Source organism: Malurus melanocephalus, unplaced genomic scaffold, assembly GCF_030028575.1.
Source record: "Malurus melanocephalus ecotype Western Australia unplaced genomic scaffold, MMel_1.1 scaffold_84, whole genome shotgun sequence".
NCBI classification, from domain to species: Eukaryota; Metazoa; Chordata; class Aves; order Passeriformes; family Maluridae; genus Malurus; species Malurus melanocephalus.
The window spans coordinates 2,238,436-2,250,894 of NW_026623316.1; the positions used below are offsets into that span (position 1 = coordinate 2,238,436).

At 36.6% G+C, this 12,459-nt stretch overlaps 1 protein-coding gene across 1 annotated transcript in view; it reads left to right on the forward strand.

Annotated features, from left to right (window-relative positions):
• The window catches only part of FEM1C (fem-1 homolog C), a 37,668-nt gene that overhangs the window by 593 nt on the left and 24,616 nt on the right, over nucleotides 1-12,459 (forward strand). The window lies entirely within an intron of this gene.

Sequence of the window (12,459 nt, forward strand, 5' to 3'; positions counted from 1 at the left end):
AGTTAGTTTTTTTTTTTTTTTTACTTTCATTGTGGTGAATAGAGGTAAAGTTACTCATTTGCTTCTTTCTGTCAGGAGTCTGGCATCCAAAAAATATTTTTCTGTTCTCATAAACTGTAAAATAAGATATAAAATTATAAGTTATGTTTTTACTTTTTAATGTACTCTTCTTATGGATTACAAAATTTCGTTTTAAATGGATACATTTTAATCTTAAATCCCTAATTTTTGAAAGATTAGTYGTATGAAATGTCGCATTTATGCATGTGTTAAAAGCTAATGAACTTGCAGAGAGATACTCTGTGTAGTACGTTGGTCTAGCAACATGCTCAAATACATGAGCATGTATTCTTGGTTTTCGTACTATTTCTTCGTAAGTCAAATATGCTGTACTAAAATAGATCTGTGCCAGTGAGGCTAGTGTAAAGAAATAAGCTTAAAGGAGAAAAACTACTTTCTGCGTTGGAAAATGAATAAACACTACTCTTCACTCTCTAAAAATTACTGAGTAATTTCGTAACTTTTTCTGTGTTAATAAGCAAAAATATATTTAGGATTAAAAAAATGAAGATGCAGGGACTGTAATCTCAACAGAAGCACTTCCAGTGGCTCACAGATTTCAAAGGACACTCCTTTACCCCTGTTTACAATTGCTCTGGCATTTCTCACAGTGAAGATTTCTGCCTTTTTTTCCCATAATAATAATTAATTGGGCATCTAGGTTTTTTATTACATCTCAGACCTGTATTAGGTTGTGACATTAGCCTGAATAGCACAYCAGTTACTGCAAATTACTGTTAATTTTTTATCTCACTGGGCCAGTATTATGTTTCAGGAGATTTTGCTTTTTAAATATATAACTATATATTAAAAAATAATCTGCTAACAATCCTTTTTGTCGCATAATATTTCTACTGCCTTTTTCAGGCTAGTTACATTTGTAGCTGTCCACTGTGCCTTCCAGTTATTTCTGTTAAAATAACCTCCGTGTCTAGATTATTGTATGTTACTGGTAAATACCAAATGTGAGAGTAATCTTTAGAAAAGCTGCTTGGTTAAATATGCCTTTTTTCAGCAAATCATGCAGATATGTGGGTTTAGCGTAAAGAAAGCTAAACTACAGATTTGTCACGGAGGTGGGCAGAGCAAAATAAATCTTCCTTTGTAAGGGTTTGAGGTTGCTTATGAATCATCATGGACTTGTGGTAGGATAAAAATGTCATTTTTCTAAATAATGCTCTTGGAATAGCAAACTAAATAATGTGTGTAAGCAACTAAAAACTTGGTATTTAGTTTCAGACCAGTCCCTTTATACAATGGGTGTGAACCAAGCAGTGCTGTTAAATACTTAACAGGGAAAAAGATGTAACTCAGCAACTTTTTCCTCCCTCATTTTGTGTTTCTCCCTCATTTTGTTGTGTTGTTGTTTTCACTTTATTAGTTCATTAGTATTATTTGTCTTTGTTTGAATGACTGAGGATTTTTCATGTGCTGTAATTATTATCTTAATTCCTTTCCCTGCATCCTTTAGTTTCCGTGTGMCTTGCGTCTAGTCACATGAGCAAAGATACTTAAGGTATATGATAAGATAAATGATCCTTAATTAAAGAAGTTGGATTGATTATGGTTAGGCTCATTAAAACTCATTTTATCCTTCAGATTGTCCTGTGTACAAGTATATGTGTGTATGTAATAATTATCTATTGCTAATGTGTGGATTCCCCTCTGGTAGGACAGGAGCTTACTTTTTGGTGTCTTAAAGAACTCTGATCTCTGAAATTAGTGAATAAGCCGTGGTGAAGTYAGTGAATAAGCTGTGGTGAGGTGAGGTAAAGTAAGAAAGAAAGAAAGTACTATAAACCCTGAAAATGAAAGTCATTCTGTGGAAAGGCAGAAGAATGAAGAAAATTGGCAGCCATAAGTATTGTAACAGTGACTGAGATGCAGCAGGTAACCTCTTTAACTTTGCTTTGCAAAAATGCTATTGATTTTAAAATTAAACCAAAAGGATTAATTCTACATTGTCACCTTTCCCCTCAAAAAGTCTTATGTATTACTTTCAATTTCTACTTCTCGTGCTGACAGTGTGTCTTGTGCTTGGAGCAGGAAGATGCAGACCACCTGAATGTTCTGCACCTGAGTAGTGAAAGTCGTTGCTGCCCTTGTGTGTGAGGTYTTTTTAAGGAGGTGCCTTCCTAGGGCCATGTAGGGAGAAGCCTATTGTTCTGTGAAAGRTTTTTAAAATATTCGTTGCAATTAAAATTGCAGTGCTCCTTGTAATAGCAGAACTATTTAACTTCAGTAGAGTTGCAGTTATGGGAGATCCTTTACTATAGATCCTTTCTCAGATCTTTTTCTTAGAATCTGTGTGAGGGTGGGGAGCACAATTACTCAAACTATTTGTTGTGATTTTCCACTAGATTTTCATATTGCAGAATAGAACTTAGTATACATTTTAAACCTCAGGAAAGTGTAGATATAGAAATGTTTCAGAGTGTTGAGATTTACGGGGAAAAATCCGAAWACATTGACGTGAAAAAACAGGTACGTTCTGATGCATCTAAATGTAAAAAAGTAGGTGAAAACATGCGAAATCCTGCTTCTAAAATGCAGAATCCCACAACTATGTTTTGGACTATGGAAATTCAAAATAYGGAGGTTCTTGAAAAGCAGTTACAGAAGTACTGCGAAGATATTAAAATTTCCATAAAGATTTTAGGAGTGTGTCAGGCAAGATGCTGCAGTGAGGTGAATGAGGTCAAGTGTAGGTCTGGAACTGTTGCACAGTAGATGGTGCTGAAGAAAGAGGTTATAAGATGTTTGTGGTAGATGAGTCCTCTGCTGTGAAAGGTGGYCAATGGTTCTGAGTTTAGAGCCTTTGGTTGTATTTGTCTCTACTGTTTTGCAGATCTGAACTTTCAGTTTCCCTGAACTTCTWTGTAGAATGTAGGCCACAGAAATGCAAGCAGAGGATTTTTTTAAAAATGTTTTACTTTACATGAACAGTGTAAACAATGGAGACAAACTGGTAACTGGGGTAAGGGTAGATGGGTTTTACTGTTTTATAATTGTGGAGAACAGCAGAGATACCTGTAGATAGGAAGCAGCCAAAGCAATACTTTACACTTTTTACAAATTATTGCAAAGCAATAATTTATCACTGTCTCCCTGATTCATAGCCTTCTCCACTGTACTAATGTCATAGTTTAACACCAGCCAGCAGCCAAGCCACAGGCAGCCACTTCCTCACTCTTCCACTAGTGAGACTAGAAAGAGAATGGGAAGGGTAAAACCAGAAAACTCAAGGATTRAGATATAGATAGTTTAATAGGGAAAACAAAAGCAATAGACACAAGCAAAGGAAAACAAGGAATTAATTTACCACTTCCCATGGCAGGCACGTGTTCAGCCATCTCCAGGAGAGCATCATCTATAACACATGGATAGACAAATGCCACAAATTCCTAATGTCCTCCCCACTTCTTCTTCTTCCCCCCAGCTTTATGTACTGTGCATGATGTCATATGATCTGCTATATCCCTGTAGTCATTTTGGATCACCTGTTGCAGCTATGTCTCCTCCCAACTTCCTCACAGTGTGGAAGTACTAAAACAAGGAAAGGCCTTGGCTCTGTGTAAACGCTGCTGAGCAATAATAAAAACATCTCTGTACTATCAGTGCTGTGTTCAGCTGAGATCGAAAATATAGCCCCATACTAGCCACTGTGAAGAAAAGTAACTATACACCAAAACCAGCAAAACTACTCCTCATTTAAGAAGCTGCAAATTAAAATAAGGAAGTTTAATGAGTTTCATTTGTAGTTAATGATCTCTCAGATGGGAAGGTTTGATGCTATTCCTAAAAGTAGAAATAGTAGTATAATGTTAGTGTAGCAGAAGCATAGTTTTTTTTCAGCAGGTGGAATCCTAAAACTAAACCTCAAGTGAAGCACACCTTTGCCTCTTTGCCAGATGAGGRGCTGTTCTGTGTTGGCTGCATGCAGTTTTCTGTTCTGCTGCATTATGAAGCTTGGCTGTGATTTGTTGTTGGAGTGGTGSTCCCTTATTGTTCCCTTCAGAACAGACCCTGCGTTACCAAACAGTGTTTCATTGAGGTGTTTCTGTGCAGTCTTCATTTGTTGATGTGTATGTAGGCAGGGAAATGCTTACTCTCCTAAAACAAGGGGGAGTCCTCTTAGGGATTTCAGAATTACAGATTTGGACTCTTTGGGGCTATGTTTGTTGGATTTTATATTTAAAATACAATATTGCATGTAAGTTCCCTGATAAAAATGTTTTTCATGCAGACTCTTTGTAAAGAAATCATACACTTCTGTTTTAATTCCAGACAGGACTATTAAGATACTGTGCGTTTTGAAAATTTGCAGTGCRTATTTGAATAGTTTGTGTTATACTTTATTCTCCTCTGCCAGATCTGCAGAAAGGAAAAGAAAAACATATCCATTATTGCAGCAATTAATGAGTTAAATTATAGATAAAGTATACATGTGCTGGTAGCCAGGATGGGGTGAATGCAAGGGAATAAGTGACCTTTTTTCTAAATATCTGCTTGAAAGGCGGTTCTGTTGTGTTCTCCCTGAGCATAGCTGGTATTTCCTTTGCTCAGTGGCTTGATATGTGGTCTTTCTCTTTAAAGTGTTTTTTGAGGTTTTGTTAGTGGTTTCCACCAACTCTGCCCCCCTTCTGTAGTTAACAGACTCATCAGTTATCTTAAAGACTTTTTCTCCACAGTATTAGAAAATCTTATAAGAAATGCAGGACTAGGCATTCTCTTAGGTATCTCTTGAGATGTGCACAAGAGTGTTTTGATTGCATTTAAAAAAAAAGAATACTGTGATTCTTAAATCGACCTTGCACAATATTTGATAGTTCYGTAAAATAATATGGAAAACAAGGTTTGTTGACTTCGCTTCCTCATTTTGGGAAGTACAGAGGCATACAAACCTCTGTCTCTGGGGAAACTGTATGAAGGACTAGTGTTATTTCAGTTTTGTTGTTTATAAGGAGTACTGGAAGGTGTAACATTCAAACCTGCTGGTAATGGAAAGAATCCTATATAGATGTAGCAGACTCAGAAATGGGGGATTGTAGAGAGTCATGCTCTTTATTTTATGATAAGTGTGGCTTAGTATGCATTAAAAAAAATACTTTTCTCTTGAAGTAAACACTAAGGAATCTTGACACATTTGTTCTCTTCTGAGGGTCTTTGTCTTGTCTGCTTACCAAGGTTCACAGAATCATTGAGGGGGCAGGAAGGGGGTTAAAAAAACCCCAAAACAAAGGTCCTTGGGGTTTTTTTTCTGCTTGTTTGTTTTGGTTGCTGTTGTTACTTTTTTTTTTTTTTAAATCCTCCCTGTGAATAAACGCTTGCTTAAAAGGTGTGCTGTGTCTTTTTTTTTTTGGAGGGGCAGTTGCTCTTTTTCATTTTTTGGTAGGTATTACATGGTACAGGGCACTGAAACTTGTATTTTTTGTGTGACCATATGGGGAAACTGAACTTCAGTAGGAATGTTTGTAAGTTAAGGCAGATGAAGATATAGTCTAATTCTAACTAAAAAAGGTTTTGTTGAAATGRAATTATTAACAGCATGCTGTTATTCATTTAGTAATTGGTAATGTTGATAATATGAGTTCTCATGAAGTACGTTACTTAGCAAGACAGCAATTATTTGCATTTTTTAGTTAATTTATTGAAAGAAATTAACTATTATTCACTATGCGAAAAGTGTAACACTTTTCTTATGCACTGCCCATGTTTATATGTATCTAGCAATACTTCTTTAAAAAGTCAGTAAAGTCTCTTGAAGGACTGAATTATTTGAAGTGCTTTGATAGAAAAAAAAGAATGTTACTTGAATAGTGTCACTTTGTAAAAGTGATCAATTCATCTGTAAGGCTGCAAAAATATATACAGGTGGTTAATTTTACACACTGGTCAGTTATTCAAGTGAAATACTTTTTTTCTGTTACMTAATCTTGGATATAAAATCAGATTGGTAAGTTTTAATGTACTTTTTACAACATGGAAATTTGGTAAAACATTTTGGAAATATTAGGAAGTGGATGCACTTAGTTTGTTTGAAATCAAGTCAAATTATTTTCTGTGTCATGGCTTCATTTTCTTTCATTCCCTTGCCACCAGCTATCAGTTTATTTTGGGAATTACTTGCTTTGACACAGAAAGGCCTGTCCTCCTTATGAATTTGAATCCCCACCCCCTCCCCAGTAAGCTTTTGGAAACACTGGGTAGTTAGAAAATCAGTTCTGTGATATRTGAAGTGTTTCTGTAATATTCGTAACTAGTTTTAAGGGAGTGCTGTTAACAAAAGAGTAAAATGTGAAGAGACAGTGCCAGCCAGCCATACCTTTTTCTGGACATTGCAAGTCTTGAAAKGACTGGAGCTGGGGTTATTGTGTTTATTTTGCTATTTTAATTAGAGAAAGTTATTAGGTAATGTGAATAGTAAAGTTTTATGCAGATAGAAGCCGTTTGTAAGTAGTATTATCAATACAATATAAYGACGCTCAATGTTAAGTAGGGAAGTATCGGGACCTCTAGGATATCTGCAGTCCAATTTTCTGTGCAAGGAGGGGCCTTTCATGTTGTGGTAATACTAGCTGTCTTTGATATGTGATTCAATTCTTGCAGTCATTTTGCAATTAAAAATGGATTAAAAATTAAATGAAACCAACTTTGAAATAATCCCACTTTAAAAAAATAATTTGACCAACACCATTGTATGTGTCTCTTGGAAAATTGCTTATGAAAGAGAATGACTTTCAAATTACTTTTGCTTATTTTTTCCCTTTTTTCATCTTAATACAGTAATAGATATAATGTTGATTTTTAGTTTGTTACTGAATAGATAATCTTACAAAACTTGTATTAACTACTGAATTGTACTCAGCCACTATTTATCACTATAGACAATATAGTGTCTATAAACAGTATAGTGTTTTGAAATGGATGAGTTAATTCCCAGAATAGTGGTTGACTTGCTTCACTTATAKGAACTGCTCAATTCCTGGTCAGTATGTAGCCCTTGATTTACACATTAATGCCACTTCCATGTTTTCTTTCAAATTCTTCCTCAAATTTTACACTTTATATACTTTTTGCTAGGTGTAGGTGGCTGGCTGTTATTTCTTAAGGTTGAGGTATATGTTTGGGTTTTTGTTGTTTTTAAGTTGGCAACTCTCAACTGCCTGTGTACCCCTAGGAACTTGTCTATGGAAACTTGTGTTTCTTACCATGTATTCTTCCTGTTCCTGTGCCATCCTGTCAAACATAAGTCAGTAAAAAATAGTGGTGATGACCTTGCATTATTTGTTTGTGCCTGGTGTGATATAAACTGTTATTTTGACCCTGGGGTTATTTTAATTCTAAGGGCTACTGCAGTATAAATAGCTAAAAAATGACACTACTTCTGRTAAGTTGTCAGTAGCAGTTATTTAAACTGAAATCAGTAATCATAATATCAATAAAAAGACTAAATTGTTTTAAATTTAGAGCATCCAGTTGGAAAGAGTAGTGACATTCCTCGGAGTCTTAAGCATATCTCCACGTGCTTTACATAGCTGTGTTATAAATTAATGGATACAGACTGCTGGATTGAGTTTACCCAGAGAGTGGCCAAGCTTACTTTGTGTGGATTGTTTTCAGTCACAGTGTGTGTGCCTGGCAATTGATAAAAGAGTGTCAAAAGCAGTGTTATATAGTGATGGATCTGCAGTAGGTAGTGTGAGTAGCTGACACTGATCTGGTTGTCAGAGCTAGCAAAATATATATTAGTAGTTGTGAAGCATTAGTAAGAACTTCAGTGTTTCATGTMGTCGTCTACTAGTTTTGAGTTGTCTTTAATATGCTTTTACATTACAATTTTTTTAATATCTTGAACATACTTGCTTGAAGGTAGAAACAGCTGCACATGGGGCTTCAGAGCTCTGCTGTGAAGGATGGTATAAGGAATTGAGTACACTCTGAAACAGCTGTGTAAACTGCTGGCTTAGTCAACATCCATGTGTATCTGGTTTTGCCTTCATCAAAAAGTGCAGAACTGAAGATGGTCATCCGTTCTTTAGTTCTAGATTGTCTGCTGTAGTTTCCTTTCAACTAAACTTTCTGCAGCATAGCAAGAAGAGTTAAAATGGTATGTGTATTGGTAAGTTTGTATAGTGGTGTGCATTTGACACCTTCCTTTCTTAGCAATGTTAAGGTCTTGTCCTTTCTCAGTATTGAAGTATTGACAATTTTCTGGACTGTGGTATCAGATAAGGACAGAGGGAATTATAGTTGATAAGCTATGGAAACCAAATTCATCAACTTTAGTACACCTAAATTTGGTTACATCTATGCTCCTACAGTTGAAAATTTCATTGGTCATGGTAGAGATTCTAGTGTGACTGGAATTATAACTGACTTAATACTGTTAATGTCAAAAATCACCTGAGGTATTAGTAAGGTTGAAAATCACTTCCCTTTGTATGAACTAAGTTTAGCTTTATGAATCTTGACCCAATAGGTAATTTCAGGTGCTGTTTTGTGTTGGGATGTCTTCCTCAGCTTACATGTTAGTAAATGATTCTAAAATCACTGGCCACAATTCAGAAATGTGTGAAGAAAAAATACTTTGCATGTTAAGTTCACAGTCAATAAAGAAGCAAACTAATATATTCTGTGCTTTTTTTCTGTACATGTTCGAATTTTGCACTTAAAATATGGTTCAGGGGACSAAATATGCTCATAACTCTGCTACAATTGCAAAAACCTGAGTCATAAGCTTTTCAAAATAACTTTTTTTGTCGTCTTTTATATGAATTTGATTAGTGTGTCAGCTAAATTTTGACATTTGCTTGGCCTAGATTAAGACTCAGTTTGTTCTGGATAATTCAGTTTTTCTTACTCTGTTACTGATATTTTTCTAGTTGCTGGAATTAAGACCAATAATTAGGCTTTAGAATGTGATGTAAGTTCTTCAGGTAATTGACAAAACAGTTTGAGGAAGAAGCAGCAGATCAATTTGGATCTGATATTTTGAGAACTGAAAGATTAGGAGAAAGGAGTCGAGGAGTGGATGCTTTGGATCCTAAAGCCAAGGAAACCAAGGACAAAATGCCCAGTGCCCATTAGAAAATATTAATCTAAACAGTCTTTGAGTTTATACATCCTTCTCTGCATACCAAAACTTGCAAAGTGTTAGATAACGTTTTCTGTCTTGGTGGCTTGACAACAGAAGATACAAGCAAGCTGCTTTGTGATAATCTGCTAATATAAACACTAAACAGGTGTGCATTGTGTACCTAAGGTGTCTGGATCTGCTGGTGAAAGAGGATATTGAATTTAGAGGGGATTAATAATAGTTTGATCAGATAACTCTGAGTTTTGCTTTCCTGCAGGTTTTTTTTTTCCCTACAGCTTCATTTTTTTCTTACTGTGCCTTGTTAGAAAGGAGTGTGCTATAAGTCACATATATAAAAGCTGCAAGGTGTTAGAATGATTCGTGTAGATCTACTTTAAGTTCTTATAATTAAATTGGAGATGGGATGTATTTACTATTTCTGGAGTGTATTAAGTATGCAATACTGTTTCTTATAAACTTAAACACTTAGGAATTTCACATGTTTTGCTTTGAGATTTGCCATATTTAAGTCAGTGTAAATGATACAGTTTTGGCAGAGAGAATGTATCAATGGAAAGACTTCACCTTCAGTTTTAATTTATTTCTATATGTTAGGCTTTTAAAGCAAATCTTAGGCACACTTTTTACTGGAGTTTTATTAATTAAACACTTCAGTATAAAGAATGAAGTGTGCTTTTTGGATATCAGAGTCCGAAAAAAATGAAAGTTTATGAAGATAAATAAGAGCTGTTTAGATCCGTAGGCTATACAAATACACTCTTAACCCCCACGTGACCCAAAGATTTCTGGTTCTTCCTTTCCAAACCCACAGTAATTTACTTAGAGAGTAGAAATAACAACAGCAGTATCTCTGTCTCACTGGCATTTAAAACAAAGGCTTACCAAAAACAGGAATTAGGAAGGTTCCTGAAACTTCCCTGCCTTAACTTTTAAAAGCCAATCTTATTACTAGGAGTGGCAGAGAACCATTAGAAAAGGAGATGTCCTTTCTGAAAGTGGAAAATTGCTAGCAGTGTAACAGACAGATGAGCAGTTAACTGAATTTGCAGGGCTAAGGATATAGGAAATCTTAATCAGGTTGKGGGTAGATACTAATATGAACTTTCTGTTAGTTAATTTTGTGTGAAGCTGAGAAGTTTCTGTGCCTGAATCTACAATATGTATAATACATGTTAAGAAAAAGGTAGATGTAAATAGTGTCGTTTTAAAAGCAGTCAACCACATAGGAGACTTTGTTATGTTGGGAGGGGACCCGGAGAGTTTGTGTCTATCTTTTCCTTCTCCTCCAGTGAAGGACATATATCTGAAGTTAAGTAAAACCTTCATCTACTTCAGCCTAATCATTAGGTATTTAGCTGTGGTGTCCAATTCTTGCTTTCTTATTGTCTGTGGGTATTTTCAAACAGATGGCACTAGTGCTTACTAGAAATTTCCCCACACTATATTGGAACTGGAATATCATTAAATATAAAAGACTGTGCAAGATCATGCTAATGAAAAATAATGTCCATATGAATCCTGAGTTGCTTATAACACAGGAGTCTGCATGTTGGTGTGTTGAGTCAATTTTTTTTCTTCCTGTCTTTGGGAATCCTAACAAGAGCAGAGGGCTTAAAGTAGGACTTAAGAATAAAGGCCTAAGAAAGTATTAAGAATAGTTTGTCTGGGTTTATACATTCCCTTGAAAAATATCATGCTCCTTTAGAATATACCTCAAAGGCAGTGTCAAAGGTCCGAGATGAGATGCAGGATCTGTTGTGATGGCTTGTACTTTTCCATTGAGTAAAAGTTATGGCTTCAAAACATGACAGTCAAAAGAGATGGTTGGTGAAGGGAGGAAGAAGTATAGGGTAGGTGAAAACAAAGCCAGTATTGGGTTAATCCAGCTTTAATATTCATACAGAGCCCTCTATTTTTTAATAATTGCTGGAGATTAAGAGAAAGGGAAATTTAACAAGGGAAGAGGGAAAAGTGAAGCAACATGGAGGTGGCCATCTTAAGTTTCTGTTTCTACTTAAAAGCAGATACAACAACTCTTACAGAATAGATTTTTCTAGTTGGAAGGGACAGGAATATGGACTGTGATCATCTAGTTCAACTGCCTGACCAATTTTTAGCTAACAAAAAATTGAATCAAAAAATACTAAGGACATTGACCAAAGGCATCTGAAACACTGACAGGCTTGGGAAGTCCCAAGCTTCCACATCTGCAGGAAGCCTGTTCAGTGTTTGACTGCCTGTCAGCAAAGCGTAAGTTTTCTCATGTCAAGTCTGAATGTCCCCTAGCACAGTCTTAAGCCATTCTCATGTGCCTCTCACTGGATACCGGGGTACCTCCCTCTCCACTTCTCAGGAAGCTGTAGAGAGCAAGATCACCCTTCAGCACCCGTTTCACCAAATCTGACAAATCTGAAGTCCTTAGCAGCTCCTCACAGGACATTCCTTCTAGCCCTRTCACCATCTTGATTGCCATTTTCTGGGTGCATCCAAAGACCTTCACGACTTTCTAGAATTGTGAAGCCCAGAACTGCTCACAGTGCCCCAGGGGACGTAGTGCCACTGCTGAGAACAGCAGGATAATGTCTCCGTGGGCCAGCTGTCTGGGCTGTGTTTGATGCAAACCTCAGGGTTTTGCCCTGGGACACTGGTGACTCACGCTGACCCTACTGCCAACCAGCACCCCAAGATCCATTTCTGCAGGACTGCTCTCTAGCCACTCCTCTCTCAGTTTGTATTTGTGACAGATGTTACTCAATGCCAGGAATATTATCTAGTGACTGTTCTTTTTGAATGTCCTCCCCCTGATGACTGCTCAATGCACCAATTTATCCAGATCCTTTTGGAAAGCCTCTTGTCCCATGAGAGAGTCATCATCACCTCCCAGTTTAGAATCATCAGCAAGCTTTCTAATGATCCATTCAAATCCTGCATCCAAGTCATTGACAAATGCATTGAAGCTGCACTGGCCCTGGAATTGAGCCCTGAGGAGCAGGGTGACCTCTCTGCAGCCACGTATAGCCCCATTTACTGGAATTCTTTGAGCCCAGTCCTTCAAACAGTTCTGAACCCAGTGCACCATGACACTACTCATCCCACAGTTCGATAACTTGTCCAGAAGAATGTTGTGACAGACAGTATAGAAAGCCTCACTAAAAGGCAGAAATTCTACATCCACTGACTTCCCTTCATTTGCTGGTTAAGGGTGACCTTACCCTAGAAGGATACCAAATTAGTTAAAACAGGACTTTCGTTTATGAACTGTTGATGGTGCYTAATGATTGCATTGTCCTTTAAATGCT